The sequence below is a fragment of the Amborella trichopoda genome, chromosome 4, assembly GCF_054954075.1.
Source record: "Amborella trichopoda isolate Santa Cruz 75 chromosome 4, AtrichopodaSantaCruz75HAP2 v2.0, whole genome shotgun sequence".
NCBI classification, from domain to species: domain Eukaryota; kingdom Viridiplantae; phylum Streptophyta; class Magnoliopsida; order Amborellales; family Amborellaceae; genus Amborella; species Amborella trichopoda.
The window spans coordinates 51970926-51992348 of NC_142339.1; the positions used below are offsets into that span (position 1 = coordinate 51970926).

Below are 21423 nucleotides of genomic sequence, written 5' to 3' on the forward strand. Positions count from 1 at the left end.
CCTTTGATGAGGTCGGAGAACATGCCCTAATGAGTGAGCCGAGGGTGTGATGGTGGCCTACAAAGACAGGAGCCAAAATCTCATCCATGTACCACCAGACGGCATGCATATCGATAGATCGTTCAGGAAAGCTAGAAATCCACCTTTTAGGGTGAAGCGTATGCATGTGCGAGATATACCCCTATGCGCCATTGAGCTATGGTCGCATAAGGTCTTGGTGACATTGACTTGTCTCTAGGGGAGGACATATAGTCAACAAACTGGGATTGCGACTCCTTGGCTCATCCGCTATACTTTGGTGACCCACTCATGAGGCCCTGCTTGGATTGTGGGTCATGAAAAATACTGGGTCGATTCGATAAAGCAAGTGTAGTCTGTAGTCCACGGTTGAAGGTGGAGTGCCCCATGATTACAGATTTAATTCCTAAATTATATGGATCCATTTCTTATCAAGTTAATTTAATTATGTTTGTTTTATGATAGAAATTATTTTAGAATTATTATTTGAATTTTTATGAGTCTTTTGATATTTTATTTATAATTTTTAGACTTATAAAAATGAAGATATTGATTTTACATAAATATAAAATTCAAATAATATTTTAGAAATTATTTAGTAATTTTTAAAAGGATATAAAAATATCATGGATGCTTATTGTGCACGTGGGCCCACCATATATCAAGTGGGTCAGGCCCACACGTGCCACACAAGGGTGGCATGCCCCGCCTCTTGGATGCTTTTTTTTTATCAAGTTATTTCAAGTTTGGTAATATTTTATTATGACACGTAGTCAAATAAAGATATGGGTATGTATTGACCACATATTGACTTAATATGGAAATAGATATTGACTTGATATATCTTTGATAGATTTTATGGAAAATATGTGTAGAGATGTGCTATGTTATGGAATGCACAATATTTAATTTAACTTATTTTATATTGATGGGAAAATGGTTTAAGAAAGGGGGATAAGGGTTCATGCACCTTCCATAAGGTTGATGACCCATTTATAGAATGGATGACTCAGATCTCTCAACCCACAAGTCAGTCTTGATCGACGGTCTATGTTCAATCTCACAAGAAGAGGCAAGCCAAGAAAAATCCTAAAAAACCTTAATCTTGTTCAAGCCTATAAAAAAGGGATTGTCTCTATCCAAAATCTCTACACCTTATCTTTTTATCTCTCTCTTAAGAAAGTTTATCTCTCTCATGTTTGATCTATCTCTCTCTTCCACATTGTGAAAGAACCTAAGGGTTTAGGTTTTGGAGTTATTCTCTCTCATATCTCTCAAATATTGATTTATATGTCTAAGGGTTGTATGGTTTAGCAAAAAGAGAATCCATATCTCTTAAACTAGGTTGCTAAGGGAATTCATCTAAGATTTGAGTTTATGTTCAAAGAGGTTTATGTTCCATTGGTGTTGTTTGGCCGAAATTTGTTTTGCCGGTTCGAGATTGAAGCTAGACCATTGATCCAGTATCATCGGATGGTGGTGACTCGGTATGGGATGTAACAAGCCCGGTTGAGGTAATCTTCGACACTCTTTTTTTTGTTTCTTGCAATATTAGTTTTTATTCTCAAGCATAGTGTATAGTTGTTTCAATGACATCAAGTTGTTAAGATCTTGGTTTTATTGTTCTGTTGAATTTATTTTGAAATTTATCTTGTTTTAATAAAGACCACCTGTAAGTGATCTTTTGCCAAAAAAAAAAAAAAGGTTAAAATAAATTTTTTTTTTATTATTATTCCCCGATAAAAGATCACATAGGTATTTCTTTCATAATTTACCGTGATAAGATATATATAGCAAGAAACCAACCAATAATTAAGGTTCTTAACATTCAGGTTTAATTCACGTCTTTATATAGAATGTCAACTGCAACACTGAAATATTTGGATGGATTGATGAGGAATTTTTCGTCAATATGCAATAAGGAAAGTAAAAATACCCCCTAGTGGCTACAGAAAAGGTGTAAGCATGAAGGAGGGTAGGTGTAGAAAATTAAAGCATACGAATGTGCACTTCTAACAAAATGGCGGTGGAGGTCGGCTAAACGAGAGAAACAATGGTGGGTAGGGCTCTTGGATGAAAAGTATGGAATGCACTAGGATTTTCAACGAATTGGACAGATTAATTTACACAGAGATGTCAAGAAGAGGTAAATGCTAATCATTTCTTCATGCATTGTGAGATGGCTGGACAACTAAGGGATTTCGCAGGCAGCCACCGGGCTTTCAATTGCCTATACAATGGGCAATTGGGCACTTGTTTGATCAATTCGGTATTGCACTGCTCCCAAAACATGGAAAATTTTGAAGGCTTTCTTACTGTGGCAATTGTGGAAGGAGAATACTTTGAAGGGTTGTTTATAGATTTCAGAAAAACTAAAAAGAGGAATACCAGCCCTTGTAGATGACTGGGACATAGTAAGAAAGGAGTTTTTGCGGAATTAGCGGAACGAACTTTGTCAATAATTCAAGTGAAGTAAGCGAAGAGTGGGAAAGGCAGCAAGATGGGTACTGATAGAATTATGGAAGAGGATTGCCTAAAATTGAATTTCGACATAAACACATCAGGCAATCATGGGCTAGCAGGTACAGGGGGTGTTCTAGAGATGATAATGCAGATAAGCTGGGTTGTGTACAATGAACAAAGCTGGGGTTCTTCTCCTACCTAGCATAAGATTTGGCAATCAAAGGTGATTCACAGAATACTGGTGTCGGGGTGAACAAAAATTCCCGTTGAAATTGAACCATATGCTAAATGAAATAAGAAATCAGATGAACAGTTGCACGCTCTTGTTGTAAATATCTTTGGAGGCTTATTGCTATGTTCTGGCTGCAAACTTGTGTTAGCAGGCAGAAAAAGATATTATTGGTGTTTGCACTTAGACAATCAATGAGACAGTGAGATATCAATGTTGTAAAACGAAAAGGTTTCCATGACCTTATACTCTATCCATTAATTTTAGAGATATTTATGTACGGACACTTAATAATGGTGATTTGGCATTTATGGTTTTGGGCACGGTTTCAAAACTCGGCCGGGACTACTCGGACTCACTTTATAGGGGCGGTGAGTTTATCCCGAACATACTGTATACTCACTATTTATTTATTATATAAAATAGTTTTCCATTTAATAATGTACACGTTTGAGCAGCTCATTGGCATATGTATATTTTTATTGTTCAAGGCGGTGAGAATTTCATTCCCACCTTTAACAACCCTGCCTTTTGATAAAAACTTTTTGTTAATCTATTTCCTAAAAGTAAAATGCGGGTGAAAAAAAGAGGGAAAGTATATGTAGAGCCTAGGCTTTAAACAATCAAATTAGAGCTTATCTCAAAAATTTCACTCCAAGCAGTTGTTTTGATGCCCAAATATCCTCAAATTGATCATCTCGACATCAAGATGCATAGACATGAAAAAAAAATGGATTTCAATACTTGGAAATAGTGCATCTTATAATGCATTTTTGGACCGTCATTTTTAAAATTTAAGTTTTCATAGATATGCTGAAAAAGTAAAATACGGGTAAAAAAAAGAGGAAAATTATATATAGAGCCTAGGCTCTAAATAATCAAATTAGAGCCCACCTCAAAAATTTCACTCCGAGCAGTTGTTTTGATGCCCAAATATCCTCAAATTGATCATCTCGACATCAAGATGCATAGACTTGAAAAAAAAAATAGATTTTAATATTTGGAAATAGTGCATCTTGTAACGCATTTTTGGACCGTCAATTTTGAAATTCAAGTTTTCATAGATCTGCTCAATCTACATTATTTTTGAAGCTTTAAATTTTATAATTAAAGATGAAAATATATTTTAAGGCTAGTCAAATATTTTAAATATAGAAACCACAGCGTTTAAAGGTAGGCTCTAATTTGATTGTTTAAAGCCTACACTATTTTTGAAACTTTAAATTTTATAATTAAAAATGAAAATATATTTTAAGGCTAGTAAAATATTTTAAATATAGAAACCACATCATTTAAAGGTAGGCTCTAATTTGATTGTTTAACACCTCGGCTCTATACAAACTGCACCCAAAAAAAAAAAAATTCTCGATGTCAGAATCTCGCATAAGAAATCTAACGTAACGAGAGTACAGTTTGACACCGAGAAGAGTTTTGATTGCACGACCTCCATCAAAGGGGCCTTTAGCTCGGAGAGGACAAGCCAATAAACCGCTTGCCAACACATTATTAGATGAGGGCGGTTATTGTACATATACAATAGTTTGGCTTGAATTTTTTTCTCTTAAAAAAAATGATCCGGACTCAGGCGAGTTACTCGAACTCACTTGAGTAAATCACCTTACCCACAACTAGAGTACTTTAGTCGAGTCGATTTTTTGTACACTGTTTTGGAAAAGACGAAGCATGTCGACATATCTAGTTTGGAGGATGGGGTAAGGAGGGTCATAACCGCCCACTCAATGTGCTCCGGTGCCCAATTGGATGGATCACTACACAGGATCTGCACTATTATCGTCCTCAGCTTATGTGTGCACACTACTTCAGCTCGTTTATATGGATTATGGAAGAGGAATGTTATGGGTCGTTTGGGACCTATGATATAAATACCCTGGATATGAATAACCTAGTATTGGCCCCTCATAGGGTGAGGGGATATGCACTCTCTTGAGGTAGGGTTATTGCTTTGGTGGACAAGGTGATCTCTACTGTCTAGCCATTGTTTTATTATTTGTAATGACTGTTGTTAGTGGCATCTATGGAAGCACGCCTATCCCACAAAGATAGCCTCGTAGTTATATAGATATCTATTACAAAATAGAAAAGTTTATATGAGGACGCAACAGAGCTACAGATGCACTTCAAAAATTCATCGAAAAAAGTAGTTTTAATGTTGAAAAACCCTTTGATTGATTATCGCGACATCAAGATGTATGACCATGAAAAATAAAAATATTTTAAGTCTTAGAATAGTGCATTTACAACATTTATCTGCACTGTCTATTTTCAAGATTTTCATATGTTTATAGATCTACATGATTTTAACCATTTTTGAAATTTAAAATTTTGTTATTAGATATAAAAATAGATTTTAAGATAATCCTATGAACATTTTACATCAAAATTATATACTATGATAAAATTTGAAGGTGCACCGTACCTCTATACCTACGAATGCGTTCCTATGCCAATTGCACCCATTACAAAGTAGTTATTGTGACTTTTTTTTTTTTGAGCAAAGTTTATATAAGGTTGCAACCTTAAAATGTAGAACTACAAATGCACCTCAAATTTCCATTGGAAAATGTTGTTTTAATATTGAAAACTCTCTAATTGATCATCTCAATATCGAGATGAGTGACGATGAAAAAAAAAAAGGATTTTGAGTCCTAGAAATGGCACATCTTACAACACATTATCTAGACTCTCCATTTTCAAGATTTTCATATATTTATAGATCTACTTGGTTTTAATCATTTTTTAAAATTTTATAATTAGATATGAAAATAGATTTAGAGATAATCATAAGAGTATTTTACATTAAAATTATATATTATGATAAAATTTGAAGGTGCACCTTAAATGGATTGTTTAAGGTTGCAACCTTATGGAAACCACACCCTTTTTTTTTGTTGGTCTGGTCCCAAATAAAAATTAAATTTGATTAAAATTTGGTTAACACTAATATTTAATTGGTTTCGATTGTTTCAACCCGTTGGTTTTGACCGATATGACCTATTAAACAAAATTGGGTATGTATTTAAACCATTATTTATATATTATTTTTTGAAAATCCGGCCCAACCATTTTTACCTATAGCTAAACCAATTTTGACTTGACCATACTTCACTGGCTCGATGGCTCTTCCGATCCTAATAACATTATATAGAGTCACAAAGAGGGCTTTGAAATTGAGTTTCATAATTTCATATCCTCATATACTCTATCCTTTATGTGTGGCTTCTTCCCAATAACATTTAATTTGCCCCGATGCCTAGGCTGTCATGAGGTGCAAGACTATGGGGATCTACCGTGGAGGGGTTTTGCCCGCATTCTTACTTTGTTCGATTTCTATAAGGTCATTTCCTTGTAACAAGTCCGTGTGATTGATGGATAATTTTTTTAAGGGATTACCAATTACCTTTGATACAAGGTAGTTACAATTACTTATAATCATTCGATGTGAAATTTGATGTTTTGGACGTGTTACAAAGTTCAAGAGAATTTCTTTTGAAATTTGAACTTGGTCAATAGAATAAATACCACCACCTAATTTCACATTCAAATGTAAAAATCAATTGTGACCAACTTGTATCAAAGGTAAATGGTCTCATTCTATACTTTTTCTTTCTTTAATACCAAGTGTATTATGCTCCAATGGGAGTCCATACATTTTGCTCCCTCGAGGAGAAGGCTTACTAGGGATAATTTTTTTCTTTTCTTTTTCTTTTTTGTAATATGAGATTTTGGGAACCATGTAAGAATCACTAGAGATTATTTTGAAGAGAAAAAATTTGGATTTGAAGTTCTCTAATGCTGGATCCCACCCTCTAAAAATTGAATTATGTTATTCAATCTTGAGACATTATTTCATCCAAGTGTATACAGAGTGTAATTTGGATTTTTTTTTTATTTAGGATTGTCTGTAGGTAAAAGAGGTTTACATTCCAAAATTTGGGGTCTTAAAAAAGCACTCCTAGATGGTGTTTTACACGAAGGAAGTAAATGGATAATATACTCTTAAAGTGTAGAGTTTTGTGGAAGCTTTGATACCAATTGTAAAAATCCGAGACAACAACCAAAAAAGAAAAACACCCTCGTTCATTATTAAAAGAAAAAAATTACAGCATATTTCTAACACTCAACTATCAATCACCCCGAATACACTCTATTCAAAACTTACATACTCAACTAATTACACCTTCTCTCGCTCACAACATCAACTTAACGTCATGCGTATGCCCACCAGCCCCTTTCAAATGGTCAACCAACCAATTACATTACATTTTTTTACTACTCATGCTCCCTCAGCATTTTTATAGAATGCCTATGCCCATACCCGCTTTCATTATACTAACGGTACGAATGCAAGTGGGATGTTATGTTGAGGCATCCACTCCACCTAACCACCCATGCTCCAACCCCATTCCTTCGGCCTTCAATAATTTTAACTGATTTTGGCATACACTGTACACCAGACTATCAAAGCAGTTTGGTCTTGGGGCCATGATTCATTGGTTTTAATGGCTCTCAAGGCCCAGTCTATTGACAGGCCCACTCTTAGCCTATCAAAGGTCTATCACCAAAAAGAGGTCATCTAAAAACTCTAAGAATTCCGCGACTAGGTTCTTTTAATATCAATTGTAGGTTAGCTTGGTCTTTATGAGGGGGGTTCATCAATTGATGAAATTAGCCTTGGATTGTGTTCTTCTCAAAATTTTCCCCTTTTTTTTTTCATTTTATGCCTTAGTATAGGTTTTTTTATTGTTTTACTTGCATACAAAGATTTTTGATATTGAACCAACATATTTTGGTATTATTTAAAGGTGCGGCTTACGTAGTTTGTTTAGAACCTCGACCTTATACAAACCGAACCTTTTTAAAAAAATAAGTGACTTTAAAATCTAAAAAGGCATTTGATTAGGTGCACAGCCATTGTAAAGATGGTATTGTTTGATCGGACCTACCTAGTCGAATGAATCGAATAGCATGGTTTGGTAGAAGGTACAGAGGACTATTAATTATTGGCCCCAAATGGCACCAAAGTGGAATCACATTTACTGACGAAAGCAACAGACCATAGGGACACGACAACTGCAATCTAAAACCCTAGATTAGGGATAGCTCTGGTAACAATTGTGCTTATGCATGGTGAGTTCGTGACGCAAACGTGTGACTTCCATTTATTGAACATTTTTTTACAGGGCTCTCATGCTGCAAGATGATAAGGACACACCAGTGTTTAAAAACCTGAAATCGGGTTCTGAAGCGTCCATCCATTGGATTTGCCGAATTGGGCAATATGAAACGGCGATCCAATAGGATGATGAAATGACAAACAAAATACAAAAGATGAAAACAATAGTTGTTTAGATCTGTACTTAAAGTTTATATTATTTAAATCATACAAGAAAAAAAAAATTTGATGGGCGATGTCCTTCGACTATGTATTGTAGAGACCCAGTTTCTTCCAAGAATTCTCAAGCAAGTTTTCAGGGTGGTCTTACATGATCCAATAAACCCTATTGTAGGGGTGGCAGCTATTCCAATATTCCGCTTTTCCCTGAAATTTTGGAGAAGATGACCCTTAAGAGTCTTTGAGATAGGGGAGTTATCTACTGACCATTGGAAAATGTATTTTCTCTATCTAAAATCCTTTTTAAAGATAAATAATAAATGATGCACATAATATTTTGAAAAATATTAATTAAGATAATACAAAAATGTGGCATCTATGAGGTCCTCTAGCCACACATGTACTACCATCTGACATTTGGTTATGAGGGCCATATACATTAATATACCTTCAAGCATGTGTCACTTAACCGATTAAAACCTTTAGGAGCATATCTTTGTCATAAGGCTCGTCACACTAAGTTGGTTATGCATCTCATGACCCAAAAATCATTTATAGTCTTGTCATGGAGCTTTTCAGGCTAATACAGTTTTTTTTCCTATGATCAAGACATTAAAAAAGTCCCTTTTTGGTAGTTTCTAACTTAGATATTCCTAAATCTATTAAATTTACATGCTTTAAAAATATTTCAGTGCTTAATCCCTTAGTAAATGGGTACACAATCATATCAATTAATGGTAAATAACTGACAGTTGCTTCATTCTTTTTCAATAGTATGATAAATATAATAATAGCCAATTTTAATGTACTTGTCCTTGGAGCTATAGGCTCCACTCTTAATTAATGAGATGACAGTTTGATTATTCCAAAAATTTTAATTAGTCCATTGGTTATATCCAGCTTCAAATCCTTTATGAAGTATCTACTCCAGATGGCATAAGTAGCAAGAATACTGTAAGTAATATGCTCCGCTTCCATAGTATAGAGAGCTACACATCCAGCTCCAAAAGAGGAATACATATCCTAATGTTGATTTTCTATCATCTGGTAAAGTTTTTTTTTGTTTTTGATAGAAAGTCCACTACTATTGGGGTCTCTGACAAAGTTTGCATTAGATAACCCATATAACCTCGAATTTTTCAGTTTGGTAGCACGATTTGTAGTTTTTAGATTGATGAATATATCAGAGTATCATTTTTATGGATTGCCAATGAGCTATCCCAAGATTACCCTGACATCTATTTACAAGACCAAATGCATAACTCAAATTAAGTCTTATGCTTAATATAGCATATATTATACATCGTATAACTTGAGCATGTATAATTCTTCCCATTTCAGCTTTGATATTATCACTTGATGCACATATTTTCTTTGACAATTTCAATCCTTCGTAAACTAGTGTATATATATAGGTTTACAGTTTCCATCTTAAATCTCTTTAAAATGATCTCTAAATAATTTTCTTGAGATAAGCATAAGAACCTTGAAGTTCTATCTCTTATTATCTTTCGTCTCAAAGTCCGAACTAAGTTTATTTACTCCAAAAAAGGAAAGACAGTTAGCTTGCGGCCACCTTGCATATTGTAGAAATGCGGGCTTGGCAATAAATATATTTTTAAACTATAATTTGATTCTTATTTTTAGAGAATATATAATCTTTAATATTGAGATCATGAATATGAAAAAAAACTAAAAAAAAAGGAAAATTAAAAAATAGAAATGATAATTATATTAAAAAAACTATTGGACCATTAGTTACAGTTGTTTTTAGATGGACCAAGATGGATGCTTTATACCTCTAGACCATATATTGTGGAAATGAGATCCATCTCGCATGAAACAATTGTTCAAAAAGGAAAGTAGGGATAAAGGTTTGGTATGGGTAATCAAGACAATGTCATCACCAACTAGCAAAATATCGTAGACATATAAAGGTAGGTAACAAAATTGCTCTTACTATTTCAGATATATACATATTGGGTATATAACCAATTTCAGTAATTGCATTATGAAAAGGTGAAGTAATACTATCTTAAATAATGATTTAGGTCATATAAAGATTTTTTAAATTTTTATACTTTATCTTTTTTTTCTAAAAGTGAGAGAGAAATAAACATAAAAATTACAAAATTGAGCAATCCAAGCTATTTTTTTATCATAAAAATTACAAAATGGAGTAATCCAAGCTATTTTTTTTTATCATTAGGAGATTGATTTATACTCCTATGGATAAACTGGGGGCTTAATATAATGTAGGATAAATTATGGATCCAAAATAAAAAAAAAAACACTACAAATTTGTTTCTCAAGTGATAAATCCTGCACAAGTACATTCATCAAAGGAAAAAACAAGCCTATACAAGTACTTAACAGAATGATTCACTCGATTTTGGGTTAGAACCAACCCGCTTAATCATTGATAATGGTTCAACTCGGACGTACCAACATAAAGCCACGAATCAATATTGTTTATGTTTATAGTACCATACTTGTGACTATTATTATACGGGTTATGTTAGAATTCATAGATACATAGTATTTCCTAAGGGGAAAGTATTGAATGAGAACATTTAGCTTTGGTACAAGGTGAGACATTAATTTTGATCATTGAATGTGAAGTTGGGTGGCTACAATTATTCCATTAGCCATGCTCAAACTTCAAAATAAATCAACTCGAACTTTGTGACACATCCAATCTATCAAACTTCACTTCGGATAGTTGTAAGTAATTGTAACCACCTTGTATCAAAGGTAAATGTTTTTATTGTATACAATCATTTTATTTAATATATTCTATTTTTTTGGACACTTGCCCCTTAGTTTGTTGTACATAGTTTTTTTTTAATAAGGACATTTTTCGTCATTAGGAGAGGTAGGATAGATATTTTTATTACTATTGTTTAAGAAACAATCATTATTCTATGTAGATGATGTCACACTTCATGTGGATTATGTCATCCTCCACTATAGCAAATAAATAATTTATCTTTCTATCAAGAATTTTAACTTTATCATTAATTACTACGTAATATACCCTTGGACAAAAAGACTACTTCATGGGGGTAAAGATATCAAATATCCAAAAATGTTGAGTATATTAGAGCAATACTTATATATATAAGCACCCTAATATAACCTTTATTATAAAGGAGCTGGTTCAGGTAGGTTGCCTAGGAGCGCTGTTTTAGGCATGGTAATTTGCAATAACACCTTTAACACAGAGGACTAGCCTAGCAGCGGTTAACAAAAGGGTGCTCTGCCAATGAGTGCAGTCGTTAAAACGTAACGAGTTATTGCTCTAACAACTGAACTCATTTGGCAGTAACTGCAGTCGTCAAAACGTAACGAGTTATTGCTCTAACAACTGAACTCATTGGGCAGTAGACACTATATCTTGAGTACCAATAATGGTGACCATATCTGCAGGCATGTGATGTTTGGACATAGTACTTTAAGAAATAATACTTTAAAAATTTGTAAGAGTAATATAATTAATACTCCAAATAGTTGGGATAAAGCTATGACAATGATGATGATGATAGTCAATACCCTCGAAGGGCCAGAAAAAGTTTTAAGTACACTCACACCGTACACAAACATGTATGTCATATGTTGCACCAAGGGACATCTACCATCCAATCTATTATGAGGACGATGGAGATGCACTTAAGTACTCGAGAATGGATATTCAAGTCAGTATATGTTATCTGCAATATGTCCATGCTCTTGGGCCAAAGACGGTGGATGCAGCTCTGTCCTTCTTCTGTTAGAAGACATGGTTCCCTACAAGGGAAAGGATTTTGTGCTCCCCACGAAGCAAATTGTACAGCTGCTCCAGCAGGCAAGAGAACTACTCACATGTCTTCTTAATCATCACAATACTTTCAGATTCTTAATCATCTTAGTGATCAATAGAATGACATGATTTCAGGCACCAAAACTTATCAATCAATGTCCACTCCAGTAACGAGTGTTTCCATTCTTAGCTTTCTTAGTAGGTTTTTGGAGTGCTCATATCTTTTTGCTCTTAAATTATTCATCAGTGAATATGAAATTTTCTTACTGGCAAACGGTCATGACAAGATACTACAGGTCTAGGCAACAGAATTCCATTATAGGTTTGTAGGCGCCAACAATTCAAATTCATGTGAGGAAAGCATACTCTGATTCATTTGATCCTAGGAACTATCGTTACAAGTGTTATCACCATCCAACCAAACCATGGACACAGATAAAGAGGGAGTGCGAACCCACCGCTATGTCATGCGACAATCTTGCCACTTCCACACTCTCTCCAATATCTCCATCGATTATTTGACTGTACGGTGACAACACATATTCGACCACAGCTATTCTATGATCATGTAGATAGTATTGTACTTTATTGTAATCCTATTTTTAAGGCTCAAATCCGAAGCTGACACAAACGGCCACAACCGTCCACCCCACCCAAAGCACGGAAAAGAAAACAGAAAAAGAAAGAAAAAATATTTGCAGTTAGGAATTCACTTACTGCGATTGCGAGCCATCTCCTACAGAGATAAAAATAACTCCTAGGAATGCACTCAGGCAACCTAAAAAGTCAACCTTGTCCACCTTCCAAATGGCAATGGAGGCTGGAAAATACATGAGGCCTGCTACTGATGTGATTATAATGGCACCCAGAACAACATTTGGTGTATAGAAGAAGAGGGGCATCACAAGGCGCAGGGTCACCATGACTGTTGTTGCCATGACTATGTTTGATACTGCCGTTTTTGATCCCGCATTGTGGTTCACAGCCGTTCGAGAGAAAGATCCTGCAAACATTATTTAATAGGAGAGCAACAATACAACAATTCAACCTGTGAAACTGCAACTAATACAACACCTTGTGAAGTAACAAGACCACCCCAAAATTAGGAAATCTTAAATTATGGAAAAAATGACAGGATAACGAGAAGCGTTACTATTTCTCCTTTCGGAGTGCTTCACTTGTACCTTTTCAAACTCATGAATATTTTCTTGATGCTCCTAGATTCTAGAATTCCATGCATGGTGTCTCAAAAGCTATTTATTCTAAATTATTGCTGAATACAGGATTCCTTCGCTCTTGCCAACTCTCATCCTAACTCGATCCGGATCGAGCAATTTGGATCCAGATCGGCATCTTTCTTAAACACTAGAATTATGATGTAAAGGAAAAGGGATTTGGGAACTTAATTTAGAGGCTCTCAGCTTAGTGCTTATAGGGCCAGATGCAAATGTAATTATGCATCCCCCATGAGTATACCTCAGGGGATGAAAATGGAGGCGTAATGCCTCAGGGGATGCAAATAATTATGCATCCCCCATACATAAATCACTTTTTCATATATAAAATAGGGATTATGTACATGATACAATTACCTTTAGTCATATGCTGAATTGGATAGTTTGGCATATGTCACGAGGTTTCAAAAAGTTTTCTTTGAACTTCGAATCTAGTCAATGACACTTTTATAACCATCTTATTTGAAATCTAACTAACAATAGTAATTGTGATCTCTTTGTACCAAAAGTAAATGATCTCTTTGTATATTTCCGTTATAAAATATGAAAAGTGATTTCACATCACCGTTTCATTATAAGACAATGAAATTGCTCTTTTAAAAAATAATGTTTGTCCCAATTGAATGACTCCAAATTTTACAAATGCATACTCTTCATCCTTGTAATCGATCTCAAAAAGAGAAGTTCAGATTTGTGCATTAGAAAAGGTCTCCTTCTCCAACAAAGGATCCTTGGTGGACGTTGAGATCAAGGCCTTAAAAAAATTCAAATTTAAGTTTTTTGTGAAAGTACTATAAAGAATTAAAACTTTTTACAATATCAGTAAAGAGGACAGAAGATTACAAATTACACTTGAAATTGTGTATTTTAAATTTCTATATCAATCAGGCATGTCCTCAAAAAATTGTTAAAATATTCCGGGATTATCCCTATTTGTTGTCGGAACCCAGAACAATTAGGAGCACTTTAATCATTTTTCCCCCAATAATTATTTGTTTAAGGCGCTTTTTTGGTAAACTTGTCAAAGTACTCTTAATTGTTCAGGCCTTCCAAAGCCAAATATATGAACAACTTGAAAAAAAATTATATTTTTTTCAAAACATATATCTAATTAATATAGAAATTAATATATCCTCGAGTATAATATATAGTTATGCTTCACCGAAAAGTTTCAACCATGTTTTTGAAAATTTTACTTTCTTGTTCAAAATTGATCATTATTAAGCTGATCTATCATCAAGGGTCATCTGAAAACTTTGAAATAAAAAATAAGAATTACAAAAGAAATAAAAAGTATATAATGAGACTATTTACTTTTGGTACAAGATGGTGACAATTAATCTTGATTATTGGAAGTGAAATTGAATGGATGTTGTCGGCTACACACACCCAATAATTATTCCAATGACCTAGCTCAAACTTTAAAAGAAATTTTCTCAAACTTTGTCACAAACCCAAGCTAGATAGTTATTAGTAAGGAAAAAGTTTATATAAGGTTGAGGCCTGAAATAATCAAATTAAGACACACCTCAAATAATCAGTAGAAGAAGTTGTTTCAATGTTGGAAAAACCCTCAAATCCGACAATCTTGTCTTTAAGATACATTGACATAAACAAAAATGGACTTCAAATCTTGAAAATGGTGTACTTTGTAATGCATTATGTAGAACATCAATTTTCAATATTTTTAAGTGTTCATAGATCTACTTGATATGCATTATTTTTAAAGCTAGAAATTTCAGATATGAAAATAAATTTTTAATCCATTATAAATATTTTTGTTGCTAAAAGGACATCTTTTGTTATTATTTAAAGGCGTGCCTTACTATGATTGTTTAGAGCCTTGGCCTTATACAAACCACACCCTTGTGAACATTAAAACTATTTACTTTTGATATAAAGAAGTTACACTTATATATAGGGCATTTTTTAAAACAGAAAGGTAGGGGGAGGAAGAAGAAACTTCCCAATTCCTATACATCTTCTATGTTCGATACATGAAACTTATACAGTAAAGAAGTTTCCCCAAAACTTCCTTACTCTCCTGTGCATAAAATAAAATAAAAAAAAATCATCTAAAATGATGTAACTTAAAATAAGAACTTGGCCCCCAAAGAGGGCTTCTTCATCGAACCCTATTCTACTTCCCTCCTTCTATTTATATTTATATTGTTGATTTATATTTGTATTATGTTATATTATATTATATTATATTATATTTATATTTATATTATATTATGTATATATAAATTTGCATTATATTATATTATATAATGTATTTTTCTTGTGTAATAGATATTTACAATATTATCAATATTATATTACATTATAGATATATATATATTATGTATTTATATTTAAATTTTATTAATATGTATTTGTATTACATGTAATATTATATAATATATTTTTATTATATAATATATTTCATATACGAAATAAATATTTACAATATTATCGATGCCATATTATGTTATATATGATATATTTATTTTGTTAATATATATTTGTATTATATATAATATATTCAATATATATTTTTATTACACATAATATATTTATGTAATATAATATATTTATATAATATATATTTTATGTAATATAATATATTTATATAATATATATTTTATTAATACATATTATATTTAATATATTTATATTATACATAATATATTTATGTAATATAATATATTCACATAATATATATTTCGTAATAGAGTTTTATAATATTAATACAAATATTTATTAATAAAATAAATATAAAATACACTTGATTATATATACTACATATTTATATTGATATTATTTATATATTTGTATTATATGTAATATTTATATCACACTCCAACATATAGTTAAACACATGTACTTAGAATCTTTTTAACGTTCTAATAAGTTTTTAAAAACACCCAGAATTTCAAATCGTCTTTTTTCTCGATAATTGTCACCACCACCTTGTATCAAAAGTAAATGGTCTCATTATACACAACTTCTAAAAAAAAATTCAAGAACATTTACCTTTGGGTTATGAATCGCACCCATAGGGTGTGGTTTGTATAAGGATGTACAACTACAATCCCAACAAGAAATACTTCAGAGGCTGTACATATAGGAACTTGACCCAGTCGCTCCAGTCCGGTAAACTCGAAATCGCACGCCACTGTTTGACCTAGCAAGACTAGAGGGGCATTGCCATGTTTTAAAAGCACGCACGCAAACAAAAAAAAAGATCGCTTGAAAGAAGGGGTTGATACTTGTTTGACTAAATTAATTTGTGCGCTTAGTATCTTTACCAATTATTATTATTTAAGTGGTCGAGCAATAACACGCAGACAAACAAGAATATCCCTCGAAAGAAGAGGTTAAGACTTTGGATAACTCAATCATTTTGTGTGCTTACTATATTTTAGTAATTATCTAAGTGGTCAAGCAATAACAAGTAGATTTCGGCTCGTCCATTTTTGGCGTGACTCTTTGGTTCATATTTTGTCTTTTATTTTGGCTCCTTCATTTTTTGGCCTTATCCTTTATTTATTTATTTTTTTTCTGTTATTTTGGCTCATTCATTTTTTGGCCTGGCCCTATAAGCTCCTCCATTTTTTGGCGTGAACCTTTGCTTTCTTGTTTATTCTTGTATTTTGGCTCGTCCATTTTTTGGCCTGGACCTATACAGACAAGGGCTGGAACCAGCCCTTTGCCACCCTTACATGTAGGTTAAATTCATAGAACGAGATATGGAACTATTTCTAGAGCAACGACTACTTCAATAAAAACACAAGTGAGTCCGCGCATATTGCCTCTTATCCATGCAAAAGGAAATAAATAAATTATTGTTCCCTGTAGCACAAACAATGGTGCTTCTCAATCATGCAATGCCTTCATCGATATTACGTTCCTGATGTTTTGACCTGGACAGAGAGAGACTTTTTTGTAGAGAGAGAAGAAGCTAAGTTTTAGAGAGGAGGTAAATGTAGAGAGAGATTTCCCAAATCTAGAGAGAGAGAGTCAGGGTTTTAGAGAGAGAGGGATGGGGATCGACAAACCTGATGTGACGTAGCAGAAGGTGCAAGAACCAGCGACGTTCATGAGGCCAATTGCCAACATCTCCTTGTTACCGTCCACCTGATAACTCTTTAGCGCTGCGAAGGTCCTACCCACCGCTACACCCTCCTGCAAAAAACATATAATATCACTGCCTCAAATCCTCTCTCTCTCTCTCTCTCTCTCTCTCTCTCTCTCTCTCTCTCTCTCTCTCTCTCTCTCTCTCTCTCTCTCTCTCTCTCTCTCTCTCATTTTGAAGTCCTTAAAACTTACAGTTAGAGAGATGATTCCAGTCATGGCTCCCGTTTTCACCACTAAACCCGAGTAAATAGAATCAAAGGTCAGCATGTTCCATGAGAGTGGATTTAGGCCTTCTTCCAAACGTCCAATCTGTTTTTACATTGCAATGACAATTAATAAAAATACCAGGAAGTTATTATCTTTATATTTTACTGCACAAATGAGAAAATCTCAAAATTTTGCAATCTCTTTTTTACTCTGGATGTTAAAAAGTTTCTCTCTCTTAGTACGCTGATTTTGTGATTCTGAGCTTTGAGGGCAAAAACCAGAAGTGTCGATATGATGACAGAGGCCAAGGGAGCCGCTGCTGAAACCCAAAACAGCTTCGCTTTGCTCATGCCCTGCGTAAAAAATAAGAAATATCTCAAGTTAATTACCTAGAAAGAAATCTAATAAATGTGAATTATTTAAGATACAGTTTGATGCGATGCACCAGCAATGAAGTTAGAGTGAGAAAATCAATCGTTTTAATTTAGCTTCTAAGTACATAATGCAACATATCCTACTCGTTTGTGACGATGGGGCTTACAATGTGTCTCGTTATGAGAAGTAAACCAAGGAAGCAGATGCCCATGGGGATTGTTTCCCACGCCCACTGTAGAGAGAGAGATAGACGGAGAGAGAGGTGAGAAAATTTGAGTATCAGATAAGGGGTACCTCATCTCTCCTGTGAAAAACCGAACTCATAACAGGAACCAAGCCCATACTATGAGTAAAATGTTTAATACCCAACAAACACTTAAGCTGCTGAAGCGAAATGATAATGGCGGCACCAGCCATGAATCCGACACATGTGGCCCTAGAGAGAAAGTCTACAATGAAACCCAATCTACAAAACAGAAACTCACAGTCTTAATCCTTAAACCATTCCATTTGCATGGAGCCAAATCAAACACCAGCTGAAATACATGTACAATGAAGAAAATAAAACCTCAGAACACCCAATGAAGCCTGGAACACACCAGCAAAGAAAGTAGCCGTAAAGGCTAGTTGTAGATAGAGAATGGGTTGAGTAACAGGCAATACTTCTTGGCTTAACATGGATCCTAATATGAGAGAACTATGGACCCAGGACCCACTGCTAGGTGCGTTGAGCTCCCTAACACTGCGTAAACTAATGGTGGTACAACGCTTGAATCTACACAAAAAGCAAACCACCATCATTTGCATATTGGAAACCATTAAAACACCATTATTCACATATCAAGAACTGTAATTACAATGAACAAATTAAGAGAGAGAGAGAGAGAGAAGGAGGATTACAAAGGCCTATAATGGGAGGAAGGTTGGCAAGCTTTGCATTACTAAGGCCCGGAAAATAACGGTACATATAAGCCAAGTGTCAACACACGTTCCGAGAGTTCAGATAAAGTTTAAGATGCACTTGTTAGTTAGAATTAGTAACTGTTAATTACATAGTTAGAGAGAGAGAGACGGTAATTGAAAAAGTGGTTTATATATTGATCCTAAAAAGATTTCTGAAATGCTCCATTTACAGGTCGCAATTATTAAGGAGGTCGATAAACTTTTATTTTCAAAATTGCCCCTTAAGATTTTTAAAAAAATATTTTTGTTAGTAGGGCACTACCCTAACAAAAGATTAGAAAATAAAAATTCGGACCCAAGAGTACAATTGTAGAAAAAAAAAACAGTTGTCCGGCATTTTTGGGTTAGAAAAAAGTTGATGGCCTGTATGTAAATCACTCTAATTGAAATAACGAACCTGAGGTATGGCCAAGCTGGCAATAGTGATGCCAGATACGGTATAAGAATTGAAAAGGTCAAAAGGATAAGTTGGTCCCCATTGCAATATGGGGAAAATATAGTGAATTGCTAATAACCATTTCATAAAAGTAGGTTGGCCGTTGAATTGCCTTAGTGGGTCATCAGGAAAGAATATCTCCTTCACTCTATCTCTAAACTCTTGCAAACATGCCTTGGGTTGTGGAGTGATGAGCTCGTGAAACTCCATTTTCATTTGTAGAGAGAGAAAACAGTTATGGTTGATATAGTTTACTGGGGGGCCAGCATCCAAGCAATGGCGTCACGAGAATTGTTGGTTTATGAAGAAGCATAGCAATCTTCAACCCTATTTAAGCTTACCCACCATGAGGTCAAATACTCTTAGGAAACTAAAACACAAGGGGAACCCAACAAAAAACCGGTGCTAAAGTTTATGGGATTGCAACATTTCATATTGACTTTGCTTTGAGCTTCACCCCCACGTACGAGGTGGATGAGAGTAGAAGAAGTTTGAATAAGGTTATGGTAAAATTCTAGATTATCCCAAAATAAATTCTTTAGACATCCACCACCCAGTATTTTTTTAATATTACACCCCACAACTAAAACATTTTTTTTTTTTTTTCTTTACCCTTAAAAAAAGAGTCAAAATATTTAGAACTAAAATGCCCTCCTCTTTGTAACAACCTTTGTCTCTCTCTCCACGTGCCCTGTCTCTACTCCTCTCTACCTGCCCTCTCTCTACCCACCCGTCCTCTCTCACTCTATCTATCCAGTCTCTACCTGCCCTCTCTCTACCCATGCCCTCTCTCGAAATATCTCTCAAACCTATTTTTTTCCCTTCTCTCCCAAAATCTCTCTCCCTCCATCTCTCTGCACATTTTTCACTCTCTCTTGAAATCTCCCTCTAGAGAGAGAGAGCGTGGTAGAGAGAGAAAGAGAGAGTTATCACTATATCGTGGCCTCCGTTCTTTAGGATTGCTTCAGCGGGTTTATATTTTCTCTTTAAGCACCCCAAATTTGGCAAATCCAACACCCTTTTGTGAAGCAGGCCAATGGGAGACGGCATATCCCCATTGCTGCCAGCAGCCCATTTGGGATGCAGCTCGCCCCAGTGCTTCGGCCCCTTTTCACTGCCTTCCAAGATAATCAAACTCTCTCATCCTCTACCACTCGTCAAACAAAAACTTCATATGAGAGAGAGAGATCATATGAGAGAGGACAAAAGAGCAAAAGCCAGAAATGAAGTTGTTGAACAAGGAAGAGATCAGAAAAACTAATGGGGATAAGAGAGAGAGGGAAAAAACAAAATTGCAGTTTACAAAGACAGGTAAAAAATGGGTGGCAGAGAGAGAGAAAGGTAGGGGAGAGAGAGGGCAGGTAGAGAGAGAGCTCAGGTAGAGAGCAAAAGAGAGAAGGTGCACGCTAGCTGATAAGAAAACTAAAGTGCACGCTAGCTGCGAAGAAAACAACAATGCGCATTAGCTACGATGAAAACTGCAGTGTGCAGTAGCTGCGAAGAAAACACACGTAGGCACGAAAGGTAGAGAGAGTGAGAGAGAGGGCAGGGATAGAGAGAGCTGGTAGAAGGAGAGTAGGGGGAGTGAGGGAGACGAAAGCCATTTTAATTCTAAATATTTTGACTTTTTTATTGGAGAATAAAAAGCAAAAAATAATAATTTTTGAGTTGTTGTGTGATACTAAAAATATCGTTAGAGAGGATAACTACAAAGTTTATTTTAAGGATACTTATAATTTTCCCTAAGGTTTTTTACAAAAAGGTTTTGGGGTTAAGGTGGGATGAGTAATAAAATGTATAGAAAGTGTTTAGAAAGGCTTTGAGATGGGTCTTTGAAATGGGTGTGTGAGATGGTGCTTTAATGAAGGGTGTATTGTGTTGGCATAGACGAGCGTGCCACGAGCTTTGATGAATCTTCATGTGGCCCCGGGGGGGAGGGGAGTCTTTTGTGCTGATGGCGGAAGGGGTGGAATAAGCTATGTCTTTTGTGCTGATGGCGGAGTTATCTAAGGTCGTGGAAGTGTGGGTTTTGGGCTCTATCTATGATGTTTCAACGCAAAAGTTGGTTTGTGATGGGGTTTAACTAGCCCTTCTAATTTTAATACAACAAAGCGATAAGAGAGCTTAGGCTCTAAACAATTAAATTAGAGCCTACTTTAAAATAGTGTCGAGAAATATAGTTTTAATATTGAAAATCTTTGTGATATTTTTAAAACATATTTT

The 21423-nt window shown here is 34.6% G+C and overlaps 1 pseudogene; it reads right to left on the minus strand.

The window, feature by feature from the left end:
• Positions 1–11207: 11207 nt before the first annotated feature.
• LOC105420510 (putative sulfate transporter 3.3) lies at positions 11208–19416 on the minus strand (annotated as a pseudogene).
• Between the last annotated feature and the right edge of the window lie 2007 nt (positions 19417–21423).